Source organism: Bacillus rossius, chromosome 8, assembly GCF_032445375.1.
Source record: "Bacillus rossius redtenbacheri isolate Brsri chromosome 8, Brsri_v3, whole genome shotgun sequence".
Lineage (NCBI taxonomy): Eukaryota > Metazoa > Arthropoda > Insecta > Phasmatodea > Bacillidae > Bacillus > Bacillus rossius.
The window spans coordinates 45,213,676-45,229,311 of record NC_086336.1 but is presented as its reverse complement, the minus strand read 5'-3'; positions in this window follow the sequence as shown (position 1 = coordinate 45,229,311).

Below are 15,636 nucleotides of genomic sequence, written 5' to 3'. Positions count from 1 at the left end.
TAACGTTTGGTGTGTCTGCAGCTCCTTACTTGGCCCTTCGCACGTTGAAACAACTAGCTTGTGATGAATCTGTGGCATTTCCTTTGGCGTCTAAAGTTTTGCAGGCAGACATCTATGTTGATGACATCGTGACAGGCTCACAGTCTGTCAGCTCTGCATTGGAAATCCAGCGCGAATTGATTTCATGCCTTGAACGAGGTGGGTTCAGACTGCGAAAGTTTTTGAGTAATCACCCAGCTTTACTTGACTGGTTGCCAGCTGAAGATTTGGAAGTGCCACAGTTGTTTTGTCTTGACCCGGATAGTCAGTTGGCTGTAAAGGTGTTAGGGCTTCAGTGGAACCCAGTCTCTGACATGTTTGTGTACAAGATTAAGAGTAGCTCCATTCGTGCCACCAAACGCACCATATTGTCTACAGTTGCAAAAATCTTTGATCCTCTTGGCTGGCTTAGTCCGCTGTTAATGGTAGCTAAGCATCTGCTGCAAGTCCTGTGGTTGAAAACTGTTGACTGGGATAGTGATCTTCCTGAAGATCTGGCACATCGCTGGAACCTATTTCACAAGGATCTACCCCTGTTGTCATCCATAATGATTCCCAGATGTATAAGAGGGTCAAACTGTTGCCGTTACGAGTTGCATGGTTTTTCAGACAGCTCTGAGCTTGGCTACGCAGCAGTCGTCTACCTGCGTGTTCTTGGCCCTGATGAAGTTAAGATCCATCTGTTGATGGCGAAGTCAAAGGTAGCACCTCTAAAGGTTGTCACTCCCAAGATTGGAACTGTGTGGTGCCCTACTCCTTGCCCGGTTACTCAGCCATATCACTCAGAGTTATACAGAAAACATCACTGTGTCCTCGGTGACAGCCTGGACTGATTCGCAGGTAGTGTTGGCATGGGTAAGGTCATCTCCTCACAATTTGAAAACTTTTGTAGCGAATCGAGTGAGCGAACTTCAGAACTTCACTGATGCTGCCTGGTGGAGGCATGTACCGTCAGCGGAAAATCCAGCAGACTGTGCTTCACGAGGTCTACTACCAGCGCAGCTTCTGGAACATCACTTGTGGTGGACAGGCCCGGTGTGGCTGAAAGAGTCTGTTCACCACTGGCCTTCAAGCTCTCCAGGTGCTACTGAAGTGGATCCAGTCCTGCTGGAACAGAAGTCTGTGACCTTCACTACTGTTGCTTCAGGTCTGTCAATTTCTTATTTGCTGCTCCGTGTCAGTCGGTTGATCAAGCTGTTGAGAATCACTTCATTCATCTTTCGTTTCGTATTCAACTGTCGCACCTCCAGACAGAGCCGGATCGTTGATGAGTTTACCCCAAAGGACATGAACAAGGCATTGGAATTTTGGTTATTGTTTGTTCAGGCAAGTTTCTTTAGTAATGATATCATGGCTCTCAAGAAACAGCGTCGCCCTAGTCCTCAGCTTCGAAAGTTGGCCCCCTTCCTTGATGAGCATGGGCTGATAAGGGTGGGCGGCCGGCTGTCTGAGTCAAAGCTTTCCTTTGAGCAAAAGCATCCTGTGTTGTTGCCCAAGTCTAGTGCGTTGACTGACCTCCTTATTACCCACTACCACGAAAAGAATAACCATCCTGGTGTGCAGACGCTTAGAGGCATCCTCAGGGAACAATTTTGGATTCTCGGAGACAAGGATGCCATCACTCGTCGCCTGCGCCACTGTTTCCGTTGCTTCAGACAGAGACCGGCAACTTGGCAACCCCCTATGGGTAATCTTCCTGCTATGAGGGTACAACAAGTCAAGCCATTCGCTCATACCGGGGTGGATTATGCTGGTCCCGTTTTGATCAAAGCGGCTAAAGTCCGGCGGGAACCTGTGGTTAAGGCTTTTCTTTGTATATTCGTATGTTGTGCAACAAAGGCGGTGCATATAGAGTTGGCCTCAGATCTTTCCACTGATGTCTTCCTGGCAGCATATCGCAGGTTCATAGCCAGGCGAGGTAGATCCTCAGACATTTACTCTGACTGTGGTACCAATTTTGTCGGTGCTAATAATCATCTGAAAGAATTGGCCGAACTGTTGTCTTCTGCTGCACACCAACAAACCGTTGCAAACTCTATGTCCCAGTTCGGTGTTCGCTGGCACTTCAATCCCCCTGCGGCTCCTCACTTTGGAGGTCTCTGGGAGGCTGGAGTTAAATCCTTCAAGACACATTTACGACGAGTGATTGGGGAACAGGTACTGACTTTTGAAGAGATGTACACTGTCTTAGTACAGATCGAAGCCACCCTCAATTCGAGACCATTGTGCCCTGTGAGTAGCGATCCTAACGACCTTAATGCGCTAACCCCTGGCCATTTTCTTACTTTGGAGCCTTTAGTTGCCTTACCTGAACCTGATCTGAGAGATGTTCCACTTAATCGTCTACAGAGATGGCAACTAGTCGAGCGTCTCCAGCAGGACTTGTGGCATCGTTGGCATCGTGACTACCTCCATACCCTGCAGCAACGTCAGCAGTGGCATGAGCCGGGAAATGGTCCTGCTCTCGACCAGCTCGTACTGCTTAAAGAAGAAAGACTCCCACCCCTTCAGTGGCGTCTGGGGCGTGTCACGGAACTGCACCCTGGAAGGGACGGAGTGGTGAGAGTCGCTACTGTGCGCACGTCTAGCGGGCCAATCAAGCGTGCATTGGTAAAATTGTGCCCACTCCCATACATGTGTTGAAATGGATTATTTCAAGGTGGGCGGAAATGTTTGATCGTGTATATATGTAATTAATGAAATTCAGTGTGTGACATTTATGGTTCAGTGCGGTATGGTGCTCTGCAAGAAAACTATACTTAAGACTTCCTAGCTATTGATTCACACTAGTGCGTAGACGAGGACATTTCCTGTGTTTTAAATCTCCCGCCCTCACTGCATTCACTGTGTGAGTTGGCAACACATCCGGCTACCAAGTTTCTACAGTTGGTGTCCCTGGCGGCAGGCGGATGTAACCAGTCGTCATCATGGAGTCTGGCCGGTAAGACGTCGTTTCGGGTACACTCGGTACCAATCTGTTTTGCCGTACATGTGATGTTGGTCATCTGTGTAATACAGTCCATTTTTTCGTATGACCAAACACGACCGTAACTGAACTCGCGGGCTTTATTCCAGAATATGTCCAACCTGAATCCAAGAACGATAACAGATCAGTAACCGTTTTAATAAACATGTGATACGCACAAAGCTATAAACTTATTACAGAGCATTCTAACAGACATTTCTCATACATCGATACAATTTTTACGGCAAAAATCCTAAAGATATCAGCACCATCACACAAAAATGGAACTGCCTTTTTGAAATTTTTCTCAAGTACATTTAAAGTTGAGATTATTTCTTTATATAACCATTAAAGTGTACAAATTGTATTCCAGGATAGTTCTGCAAACCATAGATTCATTTGGCACACCAATTTCGTAATATGCTTGGTATATCCCCCAATGTTCAAGAAAGTGAATGTATACATATTGATGGGGCCAAATGTAGGTCCGCCATCTGGGAAAAATCACAAAAACGTGAGCTCTGCGCATGCACATAAGTTTGGGTAACAGATAGATCATAGATAGGTGTTGTATATAGTATGGATGAGGATATTTGGTGACTCAGGTTGGCAACATAGACCGATGCGTCACTCAGTCAGTCGAGCATCAGCCGCCGCCATGTCCGCGTGGTCTATACATAACAGTTGGCGACGAGGTTAAAACGGATAACAATTTCGTGTACAATATGGCCTTAATCGGAGCCATCGGAGAGTTCGCGCCCGAGAAAGAATCGTGGAATTCTTATCGCGAACGGTTACAGTTTTATTTTATCGCGAACACTATCACGGAGGATGAGGCCAAGCGGGCAGTGTTTTATACCGTGTGCGGCGCCGATTTGTACGGGCTGGTGACGTCGCTAGTATCACCAAAGTCGACCGCGTCGGTTTCCTTGATGGACGTCTTCACCATATTAAATAATCACTTTCACCCGAAGCCTAGTGAAATTGTGGAAACTTTTAAGTTTTTGAAGCGCGATCAGAAAGATGGGGAGACGATCGCCGTGTACATAGCAGAGCTTCGAAGGCTGAGTACACACTGCAATTTCTCGGACCTCGACCGAATGCTTCGCGACCGGCTCGTTTGCGGCGTAAGGGATAAATCAGTGCAACAGGCTCTCCTCGTTAAAGAGAAACTAACCTTGAAAGAAGCAGTGGATATTGCGATGGCAACAGAGGCGACTGGACAGAACATGGCGGACTTGAGAGACAGTACAATAGTGGAAGAGAGTGTACACAAAGTGAACAATGGCGTGTCAAGATATTCAAAACCGGCGGGTTCGGTTAAGTCGAACACTATATCACTGGGAAGACAAAGGGAAGCGATAAGGAAGGGAAGAGACAACGAGAACCAGCTATGTTGGCGCTGTAATGGGCAGCACGCAGCAGACACGTGCCGACATTGGAACACTGTATGCCGGTTCTGTAAAAAGAGGGGACACATTGAGCGGGCTTGTATCACAAAAAAAAAGCATGAGGGAGTTTCGAAAACAAACGACCTAGCGCAACGAGAAGTGGCACAGGAAGTACAGCATTTTGAAGAGGATTGTTCGGAAGGTGCTGCCACGCAATATACGCTGTACAATATGCGGGAACAACAGCCCAGGAAACCGTGGTGTGTGGAAGTGTTGCTGGATGGGAAATCAGCGATGATGGAAGTTGACACGGGGGCAGGTCGATCGATTATCAGCGGGAGAACTTACAAGGCCCTGTGGCCTCAGGAACCTCCACTGACAAGGAAGGACATGTTATTACGCACCTGGTCCAGCGAATATCTACAGGTGATGGGGGTTATGGAAGTTGCTGTACAACTGAAGGGGCGTGAGTCAGCGGTACTCCTAGAGTTGGTAGTGGTGGAAGGACAAGGGCCGAATTTGCTGGGACGAGATTGGTTTGCACCTCTGGGAATTAAGTTAGTGGGGGTGAACAAGGTTAGGGAAGACTTGGCAGCAGGGATTGTTAGGGAGTTTCCGGATGTGTTTAAGGCAGATAAGCTGGGAAAATATGTAGGACCACAAGTGACAATAACAGTTCCACCAGAATGTGACCCTGTGTTTAAAAAGAGCCGGCCAATACCATTTGCTTTGAGAGACAAGGTGAGCCAGGAAATAGATAGGTTAGTGCAGCGTGGAGTGTATGAACCAGTGGACTTTTCGGGTTGGGCGACTCCAGTCATACCCATTTTGAAGAAAGACGGGTCCATTCGGCTTTGCGGGAACTATAAGGGCACTGTAAACAGCGTGTGTGACACTAGTGTGTACCCATTGCCCACTGTCAGTGAAGCACTAGCAGTACTAGAGGGAGGACAGCTGTTCTCAAAACTGGATCTGGAGGAAGCATATTTGCAGGTAACTGTAGATGAGGGCACAGCAAAATTGCTTACGGTAAATACCATGAAGGGGTTGTTCAAGGTTAAGAGATTACCATTTGGCATAAGTAGTGGTCCAGCGATATTCCAGCGGTTGATGGACACCTTGCTTGCTGGCATACCTGGTACAGTAGTATTACTTTGACGCCGTCCCCGCTACCTCTGAGTATTTAGACGTGATTTTGTTCAGTTCGTGATCTCAGGGAAGGTTCGGCCTCGTGGCTAGAGGTAGGGGTCAACGCAGTAGGGCCCCCCGAGCTGTTGAGGCCACTCGGGACGCCTGAATAATAACACAAAACTTCTTCAGATAGTTCGTGAATTTAATACAGCACAGCCCAATACATGGTGCTGCCCGTTCTGGCCGTAACGGTTTGCCCGACGCGACTAGTCACACGCGCAGCTCACTTCCTCAGTGGCGGCTCACGATTCTTATGCGCGTGAGGGGCAGACTCGTTTACGTGATGCGAAAGTTACAAAAGACACTCTGACATGGCACACGATATTTTGAAGCACAATACACTACACTAATACCTAGCTCTGGATTAAGTTTGGTGGCGCACTGCCGTACGACGGTGATACATAAGCCCTGACATGACGAATTACACTTAGGCGAACAACTATTCCACTAATACATTACACTTGATAAACTGGGCTAGCAGCACGTAGGCCCGTGTTTCCGGCGACTCTACGTGGTGTCTAGGTGTGACCCAGGGACTGAATCGTTATTAAGTCTGATAGCACGTGTCGCCTGCTGGCTGCCCCGTGCGGGCCAAAACTAAATAGCCTGTAGGCTAGGTTGGGCGTGAAGCGCCGACGTGAAACCACATAATCTCCCCACAGTACTTACGTATGACGTGGAACACTCATCTTGAGCACTGATTGAATTAAGTTAAGTACCTCATGGTAAATTTAGGCCGACCGCGGAACTGTACAAAAAGGTTGAAAAGAAATTACACTATGGAAAACTACATGTCGGTGAATGCAAAGTTTGAAGGTTCCGCGTTGCGCGCAGGCTGCCGGCCTGGTTGAGCTCTCGAAGGACACTAGCGGTGTCGCCGCGCGCGACCCCCCTCCCCCGCCAGCCCTCCCGCGGAAACGTGTGAATTTCGCGGGAAACTGAACCGGCCAGGTTCGGGACAAATCGCACATTGAAACATGATTTTGCAAAGACTTAATTATTAATTAATAAAAAATAATGTTTAATAAAATCCTGTGGAAAAACATAATTATAACAATTTGTTGTAGTGCGGCGGAAGGATATGCCACACCCGGCCGGATCCTTGCGCCGGTGTAGCACTCGTTGTATGGCGTTCGCCTCGTCGCACGAACTGCACTTTGCTGCGCGCACGGGCGCGTTCGGTGCACACGCTTTTGCGAGACGTTGATGAGGCATAGCGGTCTATGCGACAGAGGAGCATTGGCGGTCGGCGTCAAATGCCCCCCCTTCTCTGAGACCGCTATGTGCATCAACGCCTCGCTTCACACGCTGAGCACTTCACTGACGTTCGCCGCACTGCGAGCCCTACACTACGCGGCGGAGTGGTGGTGTGTTGTGATGTAAACATTCTGCCCTGAATACCTCTCCCACTCAATGAATGATAAGGGGTTACGCCCTGACCCGTGTCCTTTCCCCCCCTGGGACTGGGCAGCGACGTGCGCCTCTTCTAGCTCAATATGGTGACAAGTGGGTGGGGGGGTCAGTGTGGTCGGGGTGTGGCAGGGTGGTGGAATGGATGACGTGGGCGGGGGGAATGATAGGGGTCCGGCCACGAGTGTTGGCACACCTGGATCGCCCCTTACGGGCCGCGCCCGGGTGGAGTAGCTCGACGGGGACCTGGACCACTCGTAATCCGCCAGGTAGGCCGGGGGTCGGCGGGCCCTCTGTGGTCGTGTGGTGGGGACTGTGCTGGTAGGGGTCTCCACTGTGCAGAGTGTGGTAGGTCCCCTCGTGTCCGGTTGGGTGGTCGGGCAGCTCGCCTCCACGGCGGGGACAGGAGCGAACTCTACCGGCTCGCTGTCGTCCGCGCAGTACGTCCTGACCGGGGCCCGACGTCTGCGGGTGGGGCGCCTATCCCTACTGTCCGGCTCCTCCTCCCCCTCCTCGGGCTCGTCCACGGATACCCGGAACGTGGCGTCCGCCAGGCTGAGGTCCAGCGGCCACAGTGGCTCGACGTCCTCCTCCTCACAGACCTCCTCCCCCTCCTCGTCAGGAAACCAGACCAACGGATTCCCCACCTCCTCGGGGACGTGCGGAACTGTGGCCAGCGGCACCGGGGACCTGCTCGGGGTGTCCCGGAGGTCGGGTTGGTTGCACTCATGTGCCTGATCAGGGCTACCCACGTCTGTGTCGCCCGTGTGCATGTCCCCCCGGGTGGTGGGTTCAGGTGCTGCTCCTTCCCGCGGCGTATCTGTGGCTTCCTGGAGTGTGGGGGATGGTGAAGAGGGGGTCGTTGGGCCAACTCTGACCCCGTGCGCGACTACGCGCAGGTCGTCCCGGTGCACTTTAGCGGGCCGTCCCCTTGGCGTCCGGACCGCATAGGATGAGGGGCCCGTCCTCCACAGGACCTCCCGCGGCTCCGACCATCGAGGCGCCAACCCCGCACAAAAGTTACGCGCCCCGGACGACAAGTGGTGCTGCCTGACATATACCAGCTGACCTGGCTGGATGGGGGGTGGGGGGTGACTAGTCATGGGCGTGTGGGCCGCCAGGAATTGGGCCTGCCGTTGTCTGGCGTGCTCCCTCCCCTCCTCATGATTGGGGCGCGCCACCGTGCCCATGTCAACATCGGCCACCCTGCTTTCCCCGGGCAAAGCCAAGTTCTTCCCGTACAGAAGCTCGGCAGGGGAATGACCGGTGACAGCGTTGGTGCGGCGCCGGAGGCAATACAACAGCTTCGGCAGGTGGACGTCCCATTTGGAGTGGTCGTCCCCCAACCTCAGCCGCAGCTGCGCCTTGACCTCCTGGTTCCGCCTCTCAGTGGGGTTGGCCTGGGGATGGTAAATGGGGGTGGTGTGGTGGTCGAGACCCCAACGGCGACAGTCAGCTCTCCAGCGCCTCCCGCTGAACTGACAGCCGTTGTCCGTCAACAGCACGCGCGCGAAACCATACCGTGGGAATATCTCGTGGTCCAGCAGGGCGGCTATGGTTCCGGCGCGCACGTTGGACACCGGGAAGGCCTCGACCCACCGGGTGAAAATGTCTGTGATGACGACCAAGAACCTCCTTCCCCGGGTGGTCCGCGGGTAGGGCCCCATTATGTCCAGGGCCAGGGTGTGAAACGGGTCGCGGGGCCGTCGGGGGCGCTGCTGCTCCACCCCGTCAGACCGCCTCGTCTTCCTCTGCTGGCACTGCTGGCAGCGCCGCACCAGGTCCCGTACGTCCCGCGTCACCCCCGGCCAATGGAAGGTCTTACGGATGTCTAACTGGGTTTGGTGCGCACCTGGGTGTCCCGCCAGCTCGTGCGTGTGGTGGAAGCCCATGACCTGCTCGCGGGCACCGAGCGGCACATGAAGGCGCCAGGCGTCCATGTCCCCTGGTACCCGGGTCTCCAACACCCCGTCCACGCACCTGTGGTAGGGGTGAACCTGCTCCCCACATGACCGCACCTCGGCCTGTGTGGGGTCGTCTGTCCGCTGGGCCTGTTTCACGAATTCCACTAATCCGCTCAGGGTCTCCACAGGCAAGACGGCGGGATGATCGGGGGCCCTTGGGATGTGGAATAAAGTTGCGGGCGCCTCCCCTGGAGTGACCGGCGGCGCGACTCCCCCTGGCGGCAACAGCCCCTCCCAGTCCTGGTCATCCTGAAACGTGTTGTGTGGGTCGGGATGGCGCGACAACTCGTCGGCGAACTGGTTGTCCCGTCCAGGGACGTGCTCGACCGCGAAGTCGAAGTTCTGGAGCATCAACGCCCACCTCGTGAACTTCGACTTGCGGCCCTGGGCGGAGTCCAGCCAGCGGAGACACTGGCTGTCCGTCCGCAGCGTGAACCGGCGGCCCTCCAGGTGGTGGCGGTAGCGGCGCATAGCCCAAACGACGGCCATGCACTCCTGCTCGTTCACATGGTACCGCCGTTCGGGCTGGCCGAACTTGGCGCTGGCGTACTCCACCACCCGGCGCACGCCTTTGTCCCCCACCTGGTATAGGACGGCCCCCATCCCCTCCTGACTGGCGTCTGTCTGAAGGAACAGGGGAAGGTCAGGCTGCAGACGGGCGAGCTGGTGGCACTCGCGGAACTGCCGTTTCACCGCATCCAGGGCGGCGTCCGCTTCGCTGGTCCACTGAAACCGGAGCTTGGGTGACAGCAAGTCCGTCATCGGGGCGGTGACGCTGGCAAAATCGGAATGAACGAGCGCAGCCAGTTGAGAAGGCCCATCAACTTCTGCAGCTGCTTGCGGGTTCGAGGGGCGGGTTTGGACTCAATAAGGTTCAGGTGCTTTGGCAGAGGGCGGCAACCCTCCGCGTCCACCATGTGCCCTAGGTACTCCAGTTCAGCCGCGCCCACGTGGCATTTCTGGGGGGCACACGTGAGGCCGTGTCTGGCCAGCCGCTCAAGGACCAGGCCGAGGTGCCGGGCGTGGTCCTCCCACGACCGTGACCAGATGATGACGTCATCCAGGTACGCGGCGGCGAACTCGCCCGCGTACCCGTCTAACACACGCACCATCATGGCCTGGAAGGTCGCGGGGGCGTCCATCAGCCCGAACGGCATGGCACAGAACTGGAAACGCCGGCCGTCAGGGGCAGTGAACGCAGTCTTCGGGCGGTCCTCTGGACGTACCGGCACCTGCCAGTACCCGGACTTGAGGTCCAGGGACGTGAAGATGCGGGCGTCGCCCAGCCCTGCCAAAGCGTCTGTTATGTTGATAAGCGGTGGTGGGGCGGGTATGGTTACTGAATTGACTGGTTTGAAATTCACACAAAAACGCATGGAGCCATCTTTCTTGTTCGCCATGACAATCTGGCAGTTGTATGGCGACTCACTGGGTTCGATGACTCCATCGCGTAACATTTCCGTGATCTGGGTCTGGATGACGTGCCTTTCAGTGGGTCCGAACCCGTATGGTTTTACGAACTGGGGTTGGTGAGGTCGGGTGGGGATGGTGTGTTCCGTGGTTGTGGTACGGCGGAGCATATCTGTGGCCGCAAACACCTGTGGCTGTTGAGACAAGACATTGTTTATGAGCTCTACATGGGCAGCGGGCACACCGTTCCTCAAGTCCGCGAGCGTGATGGGTGTCCCCTGCTCGGCGGGTGGCCGATAGCCCAGGCTGTAAACTGTGCGCCGCTCGTGGTGGCCAACGTGCAACCTCCCCTCCCTGACTTCCACAGTGGCGTCCTCCTGCGCCAGCCAAGGCAGACCTAGGATCAGCATCTCCCGTAGTCCCTCTACTACTAGTGCTGTTGTGTGACTAACATGGTCCCTGATGGAGAGGGTGATGTTCGAGCGGCCAACAATACGCGCTGTCGCCCCCTGCGTCGCTAACTGTACCTCCTCCACATCTGAGACAATGTCCCGTACGCTCGAGCATTGAGCCGACACATACGTGTGGCTGGCGGCCGTGTCGACAAGAGCATGCACCGGCTGTCCATCCATCCTGACGGGAATCCGGAGTAAATGCCCCGCCCCAGGTCCCAACTGCCCTAATTGGAACGACTCACCACACTGCTCCCGGGGCGCTGCCGCTGCCGTCAGGCGGTCCGCAGGTGCTGCCGGTGTCGCCGGGGTCACCTGGTGTCCGGTACTGCTCGCCGACGACCCGGTGCAGGCCGCTGACGAGTCGGGTGCGCCGCGCCCGTCCGTCCTGACGGGGCGTGCCGGTGTATCAGCGGACACCGCAGGTGCTGCCGGTGTCGCCGGGGCCACCTGGTGTCCGGTGCGGCTCGCCGACGACCCGGTGCAGGCCGCTGACGAGTCGGGTGCGCTGCGCCCGTCCGTCCTGACGGGGCGTGCCGGTGTGTCAGCGGACACCGCAGGTGCTGCCGGTGTCGCCGGGGCCACCTGGTGTCCGGTGCGGCTCGCCGACGACCCGGTGCAGGCCGCTGACGAGTCGGGTGCGCCGCGCCCGTCCGTCCTGACGGGGCGTGCCGGTGTGTCAGCGGACACCGCAGGTGCTGCCGGTGTCGCCGGGGCCACCTGGTGTCCGGTGCGGCTCGCCGACGACCTGGTGCAGGCCGCTGACGAGTCGGGTGCGCCGCGCCCGTCCGTCCTGACGGGGCGTGCCGGTGTGTCAGCGGACACCGCAGGTGCTGCCGGTGTCGCCGGGGCCACCTGGTGTCCGGTGCGGCTCGCCGACGACCCGGTGCAGGCCGCTGACGAGTCGGGTGCGCCGCGCCCGTCCGTCCTGACGGGGCGTGCCGGTGTGTCAGCGGACACCGCAGGTGCTGCCGGTGTCGCCGGGGCCACCTGGTGTCCGGTGCGGCTCGCCGACGACCCGGTGCAGGCCGCTGACGAGTCGGGTGCACCGCGCCCGTCCGTCCTGACGGGGCGTGCCGGTGTGTCAGCGGACACCGCAGGTGCTGCCGGTGTCGCCGGGGCCACCTGGTGTCCGGTGCGGCTCGCCGACGACCCGGTGCAGGCCGCTGACGAGTCGAGTGCGCCGCGCCCGTCCGTCCTGACGGGGCGCGCCGGGGTGACAGTGGAGGCCGGGCTAGGGTTCCAGGGACAGTGGCCAGCCATGGCACTACCCCCTAGCGGGCGTTTCCCGACGTAAGGCCGCCCGCCCCACGGGCTTGCCAGACAGCTGCCCGCGTGGGACAGACGTCGTGCCAGTGGTACCGCTCCTCACGGCAGTACTTGCAGCGCGGAGCCCCCTGGTTTGGTGCCCCGGTGTTCTCCCTGGGTGCGGTACGTCGGGACGGCTGCTCCCCCTGTTGCCTCGGCACTGGCTCCACGTACGGTACCAGAGCCCTGGAGACCTCGGGGGCCGCCAACATCGGTGGCGACGCACCTGGCCGTCGGGTGGGCGGCTCGCGGCTGCGACGGACAGCTTGCACGTCGCGCTCCACCTCGTTCGCCAACCGCACGAACGTCTCCAGTCCCTTGTCGGTGGCGGCCCTAAGGAATGGCCGCAGTTCGGGCAGCATCAGCTGGACGACTACCCCTAGCATGCTGCTGTCGTCCTCCCCTTCCGCCAGCCGTCGGTGGAGCCGCGCCTTAGACCTGATGAAGGCCTCCGCGCTCTCCCCCGCCTCCTGAGGCCGGCAGAACAGTGACTGTTGACACCGGGCCCGGGCACGGGCGTCGTTGAAACGCTCCTCCAGTCCGTTGGCGAAGTCACCCCACTCCATGCCGTATTCTCCGGCTGTGGTCCACCAGTCAAGGGCACACCCCCTCAGCTGATCGCACGCCTTCTCCGTCCACTCATCTGTAGGCACCGCGTATCGTGCCAGCCTGTCTCGGCATGTCCGCAGGAACTTTGCGGGGTCCTCGTGCTCCTGCCCTCCGAACTCCGGCAGCTTGAGGGTGCCGCCGGGGCGCGGTGCGACAGGGGCCGCCGGCGTCGCTGACGGTCTGTCCAGCGCGAGCTCGCACGCGCGGCACATGAATAGCCCATTCCGGAAGTTAAGGAACTCCCGGGCCTCGGTGCACGAGCGGTGCCTCACGGTGCCGCACTGGTGGCAGAACGCCACCTCATCGGGCCGCCGATGACATCCCCTCGCGCCGCACTGAATTGTAGACGTCGGCCCTGATTTTCTGTCGTCAAAGTCTGTTTTGTGCTTCCTATCTGTGTCGCAGGTACAGGTGGCGAAAACCCCTGCCGCGGCATGATTTATTGGCAACCCTGGCAGAAGGCATGCGTGGCATACCCCTTCCATGTCTATCTTTACCGCTCCGTCACGGCTCATGTTCGTGCTCCTGTTCGGCGCGTAGCAGCTGCGCAGCTGCGCCACCTGATCCGTGTGCGAGGCGCGCGGACTTCCGCTCCCACAGCCGTTATCTCGCCTGACGCGTAACTTGATGCGCGTCTGGCGTGTAACTTGACGCGCGCCTATCGCCAGGTGCCCGCTCCTTTGGCTGTCTGCGCGTCGCGTCCGTTTCCGCGCGATTCCCGACTTCCCACGCGAGCCCTTACTGGTACACTAATTTGAAGTATAAAATTTGAAAAATTTGAGAAAAAATTTGAAAAATTTGAAACAAAATTTGGAAATTAATTTTTAGAAAATTAAAGCCACACTAGTCGGGCGCCAATTTGACGCCGTCCCCGCTACCTCTGAGTATTTAGACGTGATTTTGTTCAGTTCGTGATCTCAGGGAAGGTTCGGCCTCGTGGCTAGAGGTAGGGGTCAACGCAGTAGAGCCCCCCGAGCTGTTGAGGCCACTCGGGACGCCTGAATAATAACACAAAACTTCTTCAGATAGTTCGTGAATTTAATACAGCACAGCCCAATACATGGTGCTGCCCGTTCTGGCCGTAACGGTTTGCCCGACGCGACTAGTCACACGCGCAGCTCACTTCCTCAGTGGCGGCTCACGATTCTTATGCGCGTGAGGGGCAGACTCGTTTACGTGATGCGAAAGTTACAAAAGACACTCTGACATGGCACACGATATTTTGAAGCACAATACACTACACTAATACCTAGCTCTGGATTAAGTTTGGTGGCGCACTGCCGTACGACGGTGATACATAAGCCCTGACATGACGAATTACACTTAGGCGAACAACTATTCCACTAATACATTACACTTGATAAACTGGGCTAGCAGCACGTAGGCCCGTGTTTCCGGCGACTCTACGTGGTGTCTAGGTGTGACCCAGGGACTGAATCGTTATTAAGTCTGATAGCACGTGTCGCCTGCTGGCTGCCCCGTGCGGGCCAAAACTAAATAGCCTGTAGGCTAGGTTGGGCGTGAAGCGCCGACGTGAAACCACATAATCTCCCCACAGTACTTACGTATGACGTGGAACACTCATCTTGAGCACTGATTGAATTAAGTTAAGTACCTCATGGTAAATTTAGGCCGACCGCGGAACTGTACAAAAAGGTTGAAAAGAAATTACACTATGGAAAACTACATGTCGGTGAATGCAAAGTTTGAAGGTTCCGCGTTGCGCGCAGGCTGCCGGCCTGGTTGAGCTCTCGAAGGACACTAGCGGTGTCGCCGCGCGCGACCCCCCTCCCCCGCCAGCCCTCCCGCGGAAACGTGTGAATTTCGCGGGAAACTGAACCGGCCAGGTTCGGGACAAATCGCACATTGAAACATGATTTTGCAAAGACTTAATTATTAATTAATAAAAAATAATGTTTAATAAAATCCTGTGGAAAAACATAATTATAACAATTTGTTGTAGTGCGGCGGAAGGATATGCCACACCCGGCCGGATCCTTGCGCCGGTGTAGCACTCGTTGTATGGCGTTCGCCTCGTCGCACGAACTGCACTTTGCTGCGCGCACGGGCGCGTTCGGTGCACACGCTTTTGCGAGACGTTGATGAGGCATAGCGGTCTATGCGACAGAGGAGCATTGGCGGTCGGCGTCAACTTGATGATATATTAATATCCGGAGGAGGTGACAATGAGCACTGGAGTCGTGTCCGTGAAGTCCTGGGACGGTTGCAAAGTGCAGGGCTTAGGTTAAAGAGTGAAAAATGTGTTTGGGGGGTGGATTCAGTTGTTTTCCTGGGACACAGAATTGACAAGATGGGTATCCATCCACTTTCAAGTAAGGTTGAAGCAGTTCACGATGCGCCAGAACCTAGTAACAAAAAAGAGCTCCAGGCATTTTTGGGTCTCTTGAATTTTTATGAGAGATTTCTTTGTCACAAAGCAGATGTATTAGAGCCTCTTCACAGACTGCTGGATGCCAACACTCCATGGTGCTGGACAGATGCACACGCAAGGGCGTTTGAAGAGGCCAAGCAGCTTTTACGATCGGAGCAAGTCTTGATACACTATGACCTAAACAAACCCTTAGTTTTAACATGTGATGCATCTGAGTATGGGGTAGGGGCGGTGCTGGCCCATGATCTGGGTAATGGGACGGAAGCTCCAATCGCATTTGGGTCTAGGACACTACAAAAGAGCGAACGAAACTACGCGCAGGTGGACAAAGAGGCCTTGGCTGTCATTTTTGGGGTGTCCAAATTTAAACAATATTTGATCGGAAGACAGTTCAAGATTGTGACTGACCATAAGCCACTCTTGCGCCTTCTCCATCCCAAGCAGCCCGTTCCAGATACCATTTCACCGCGATTGTTGAGATGGAGTTTGATGTTAGGAATGTATG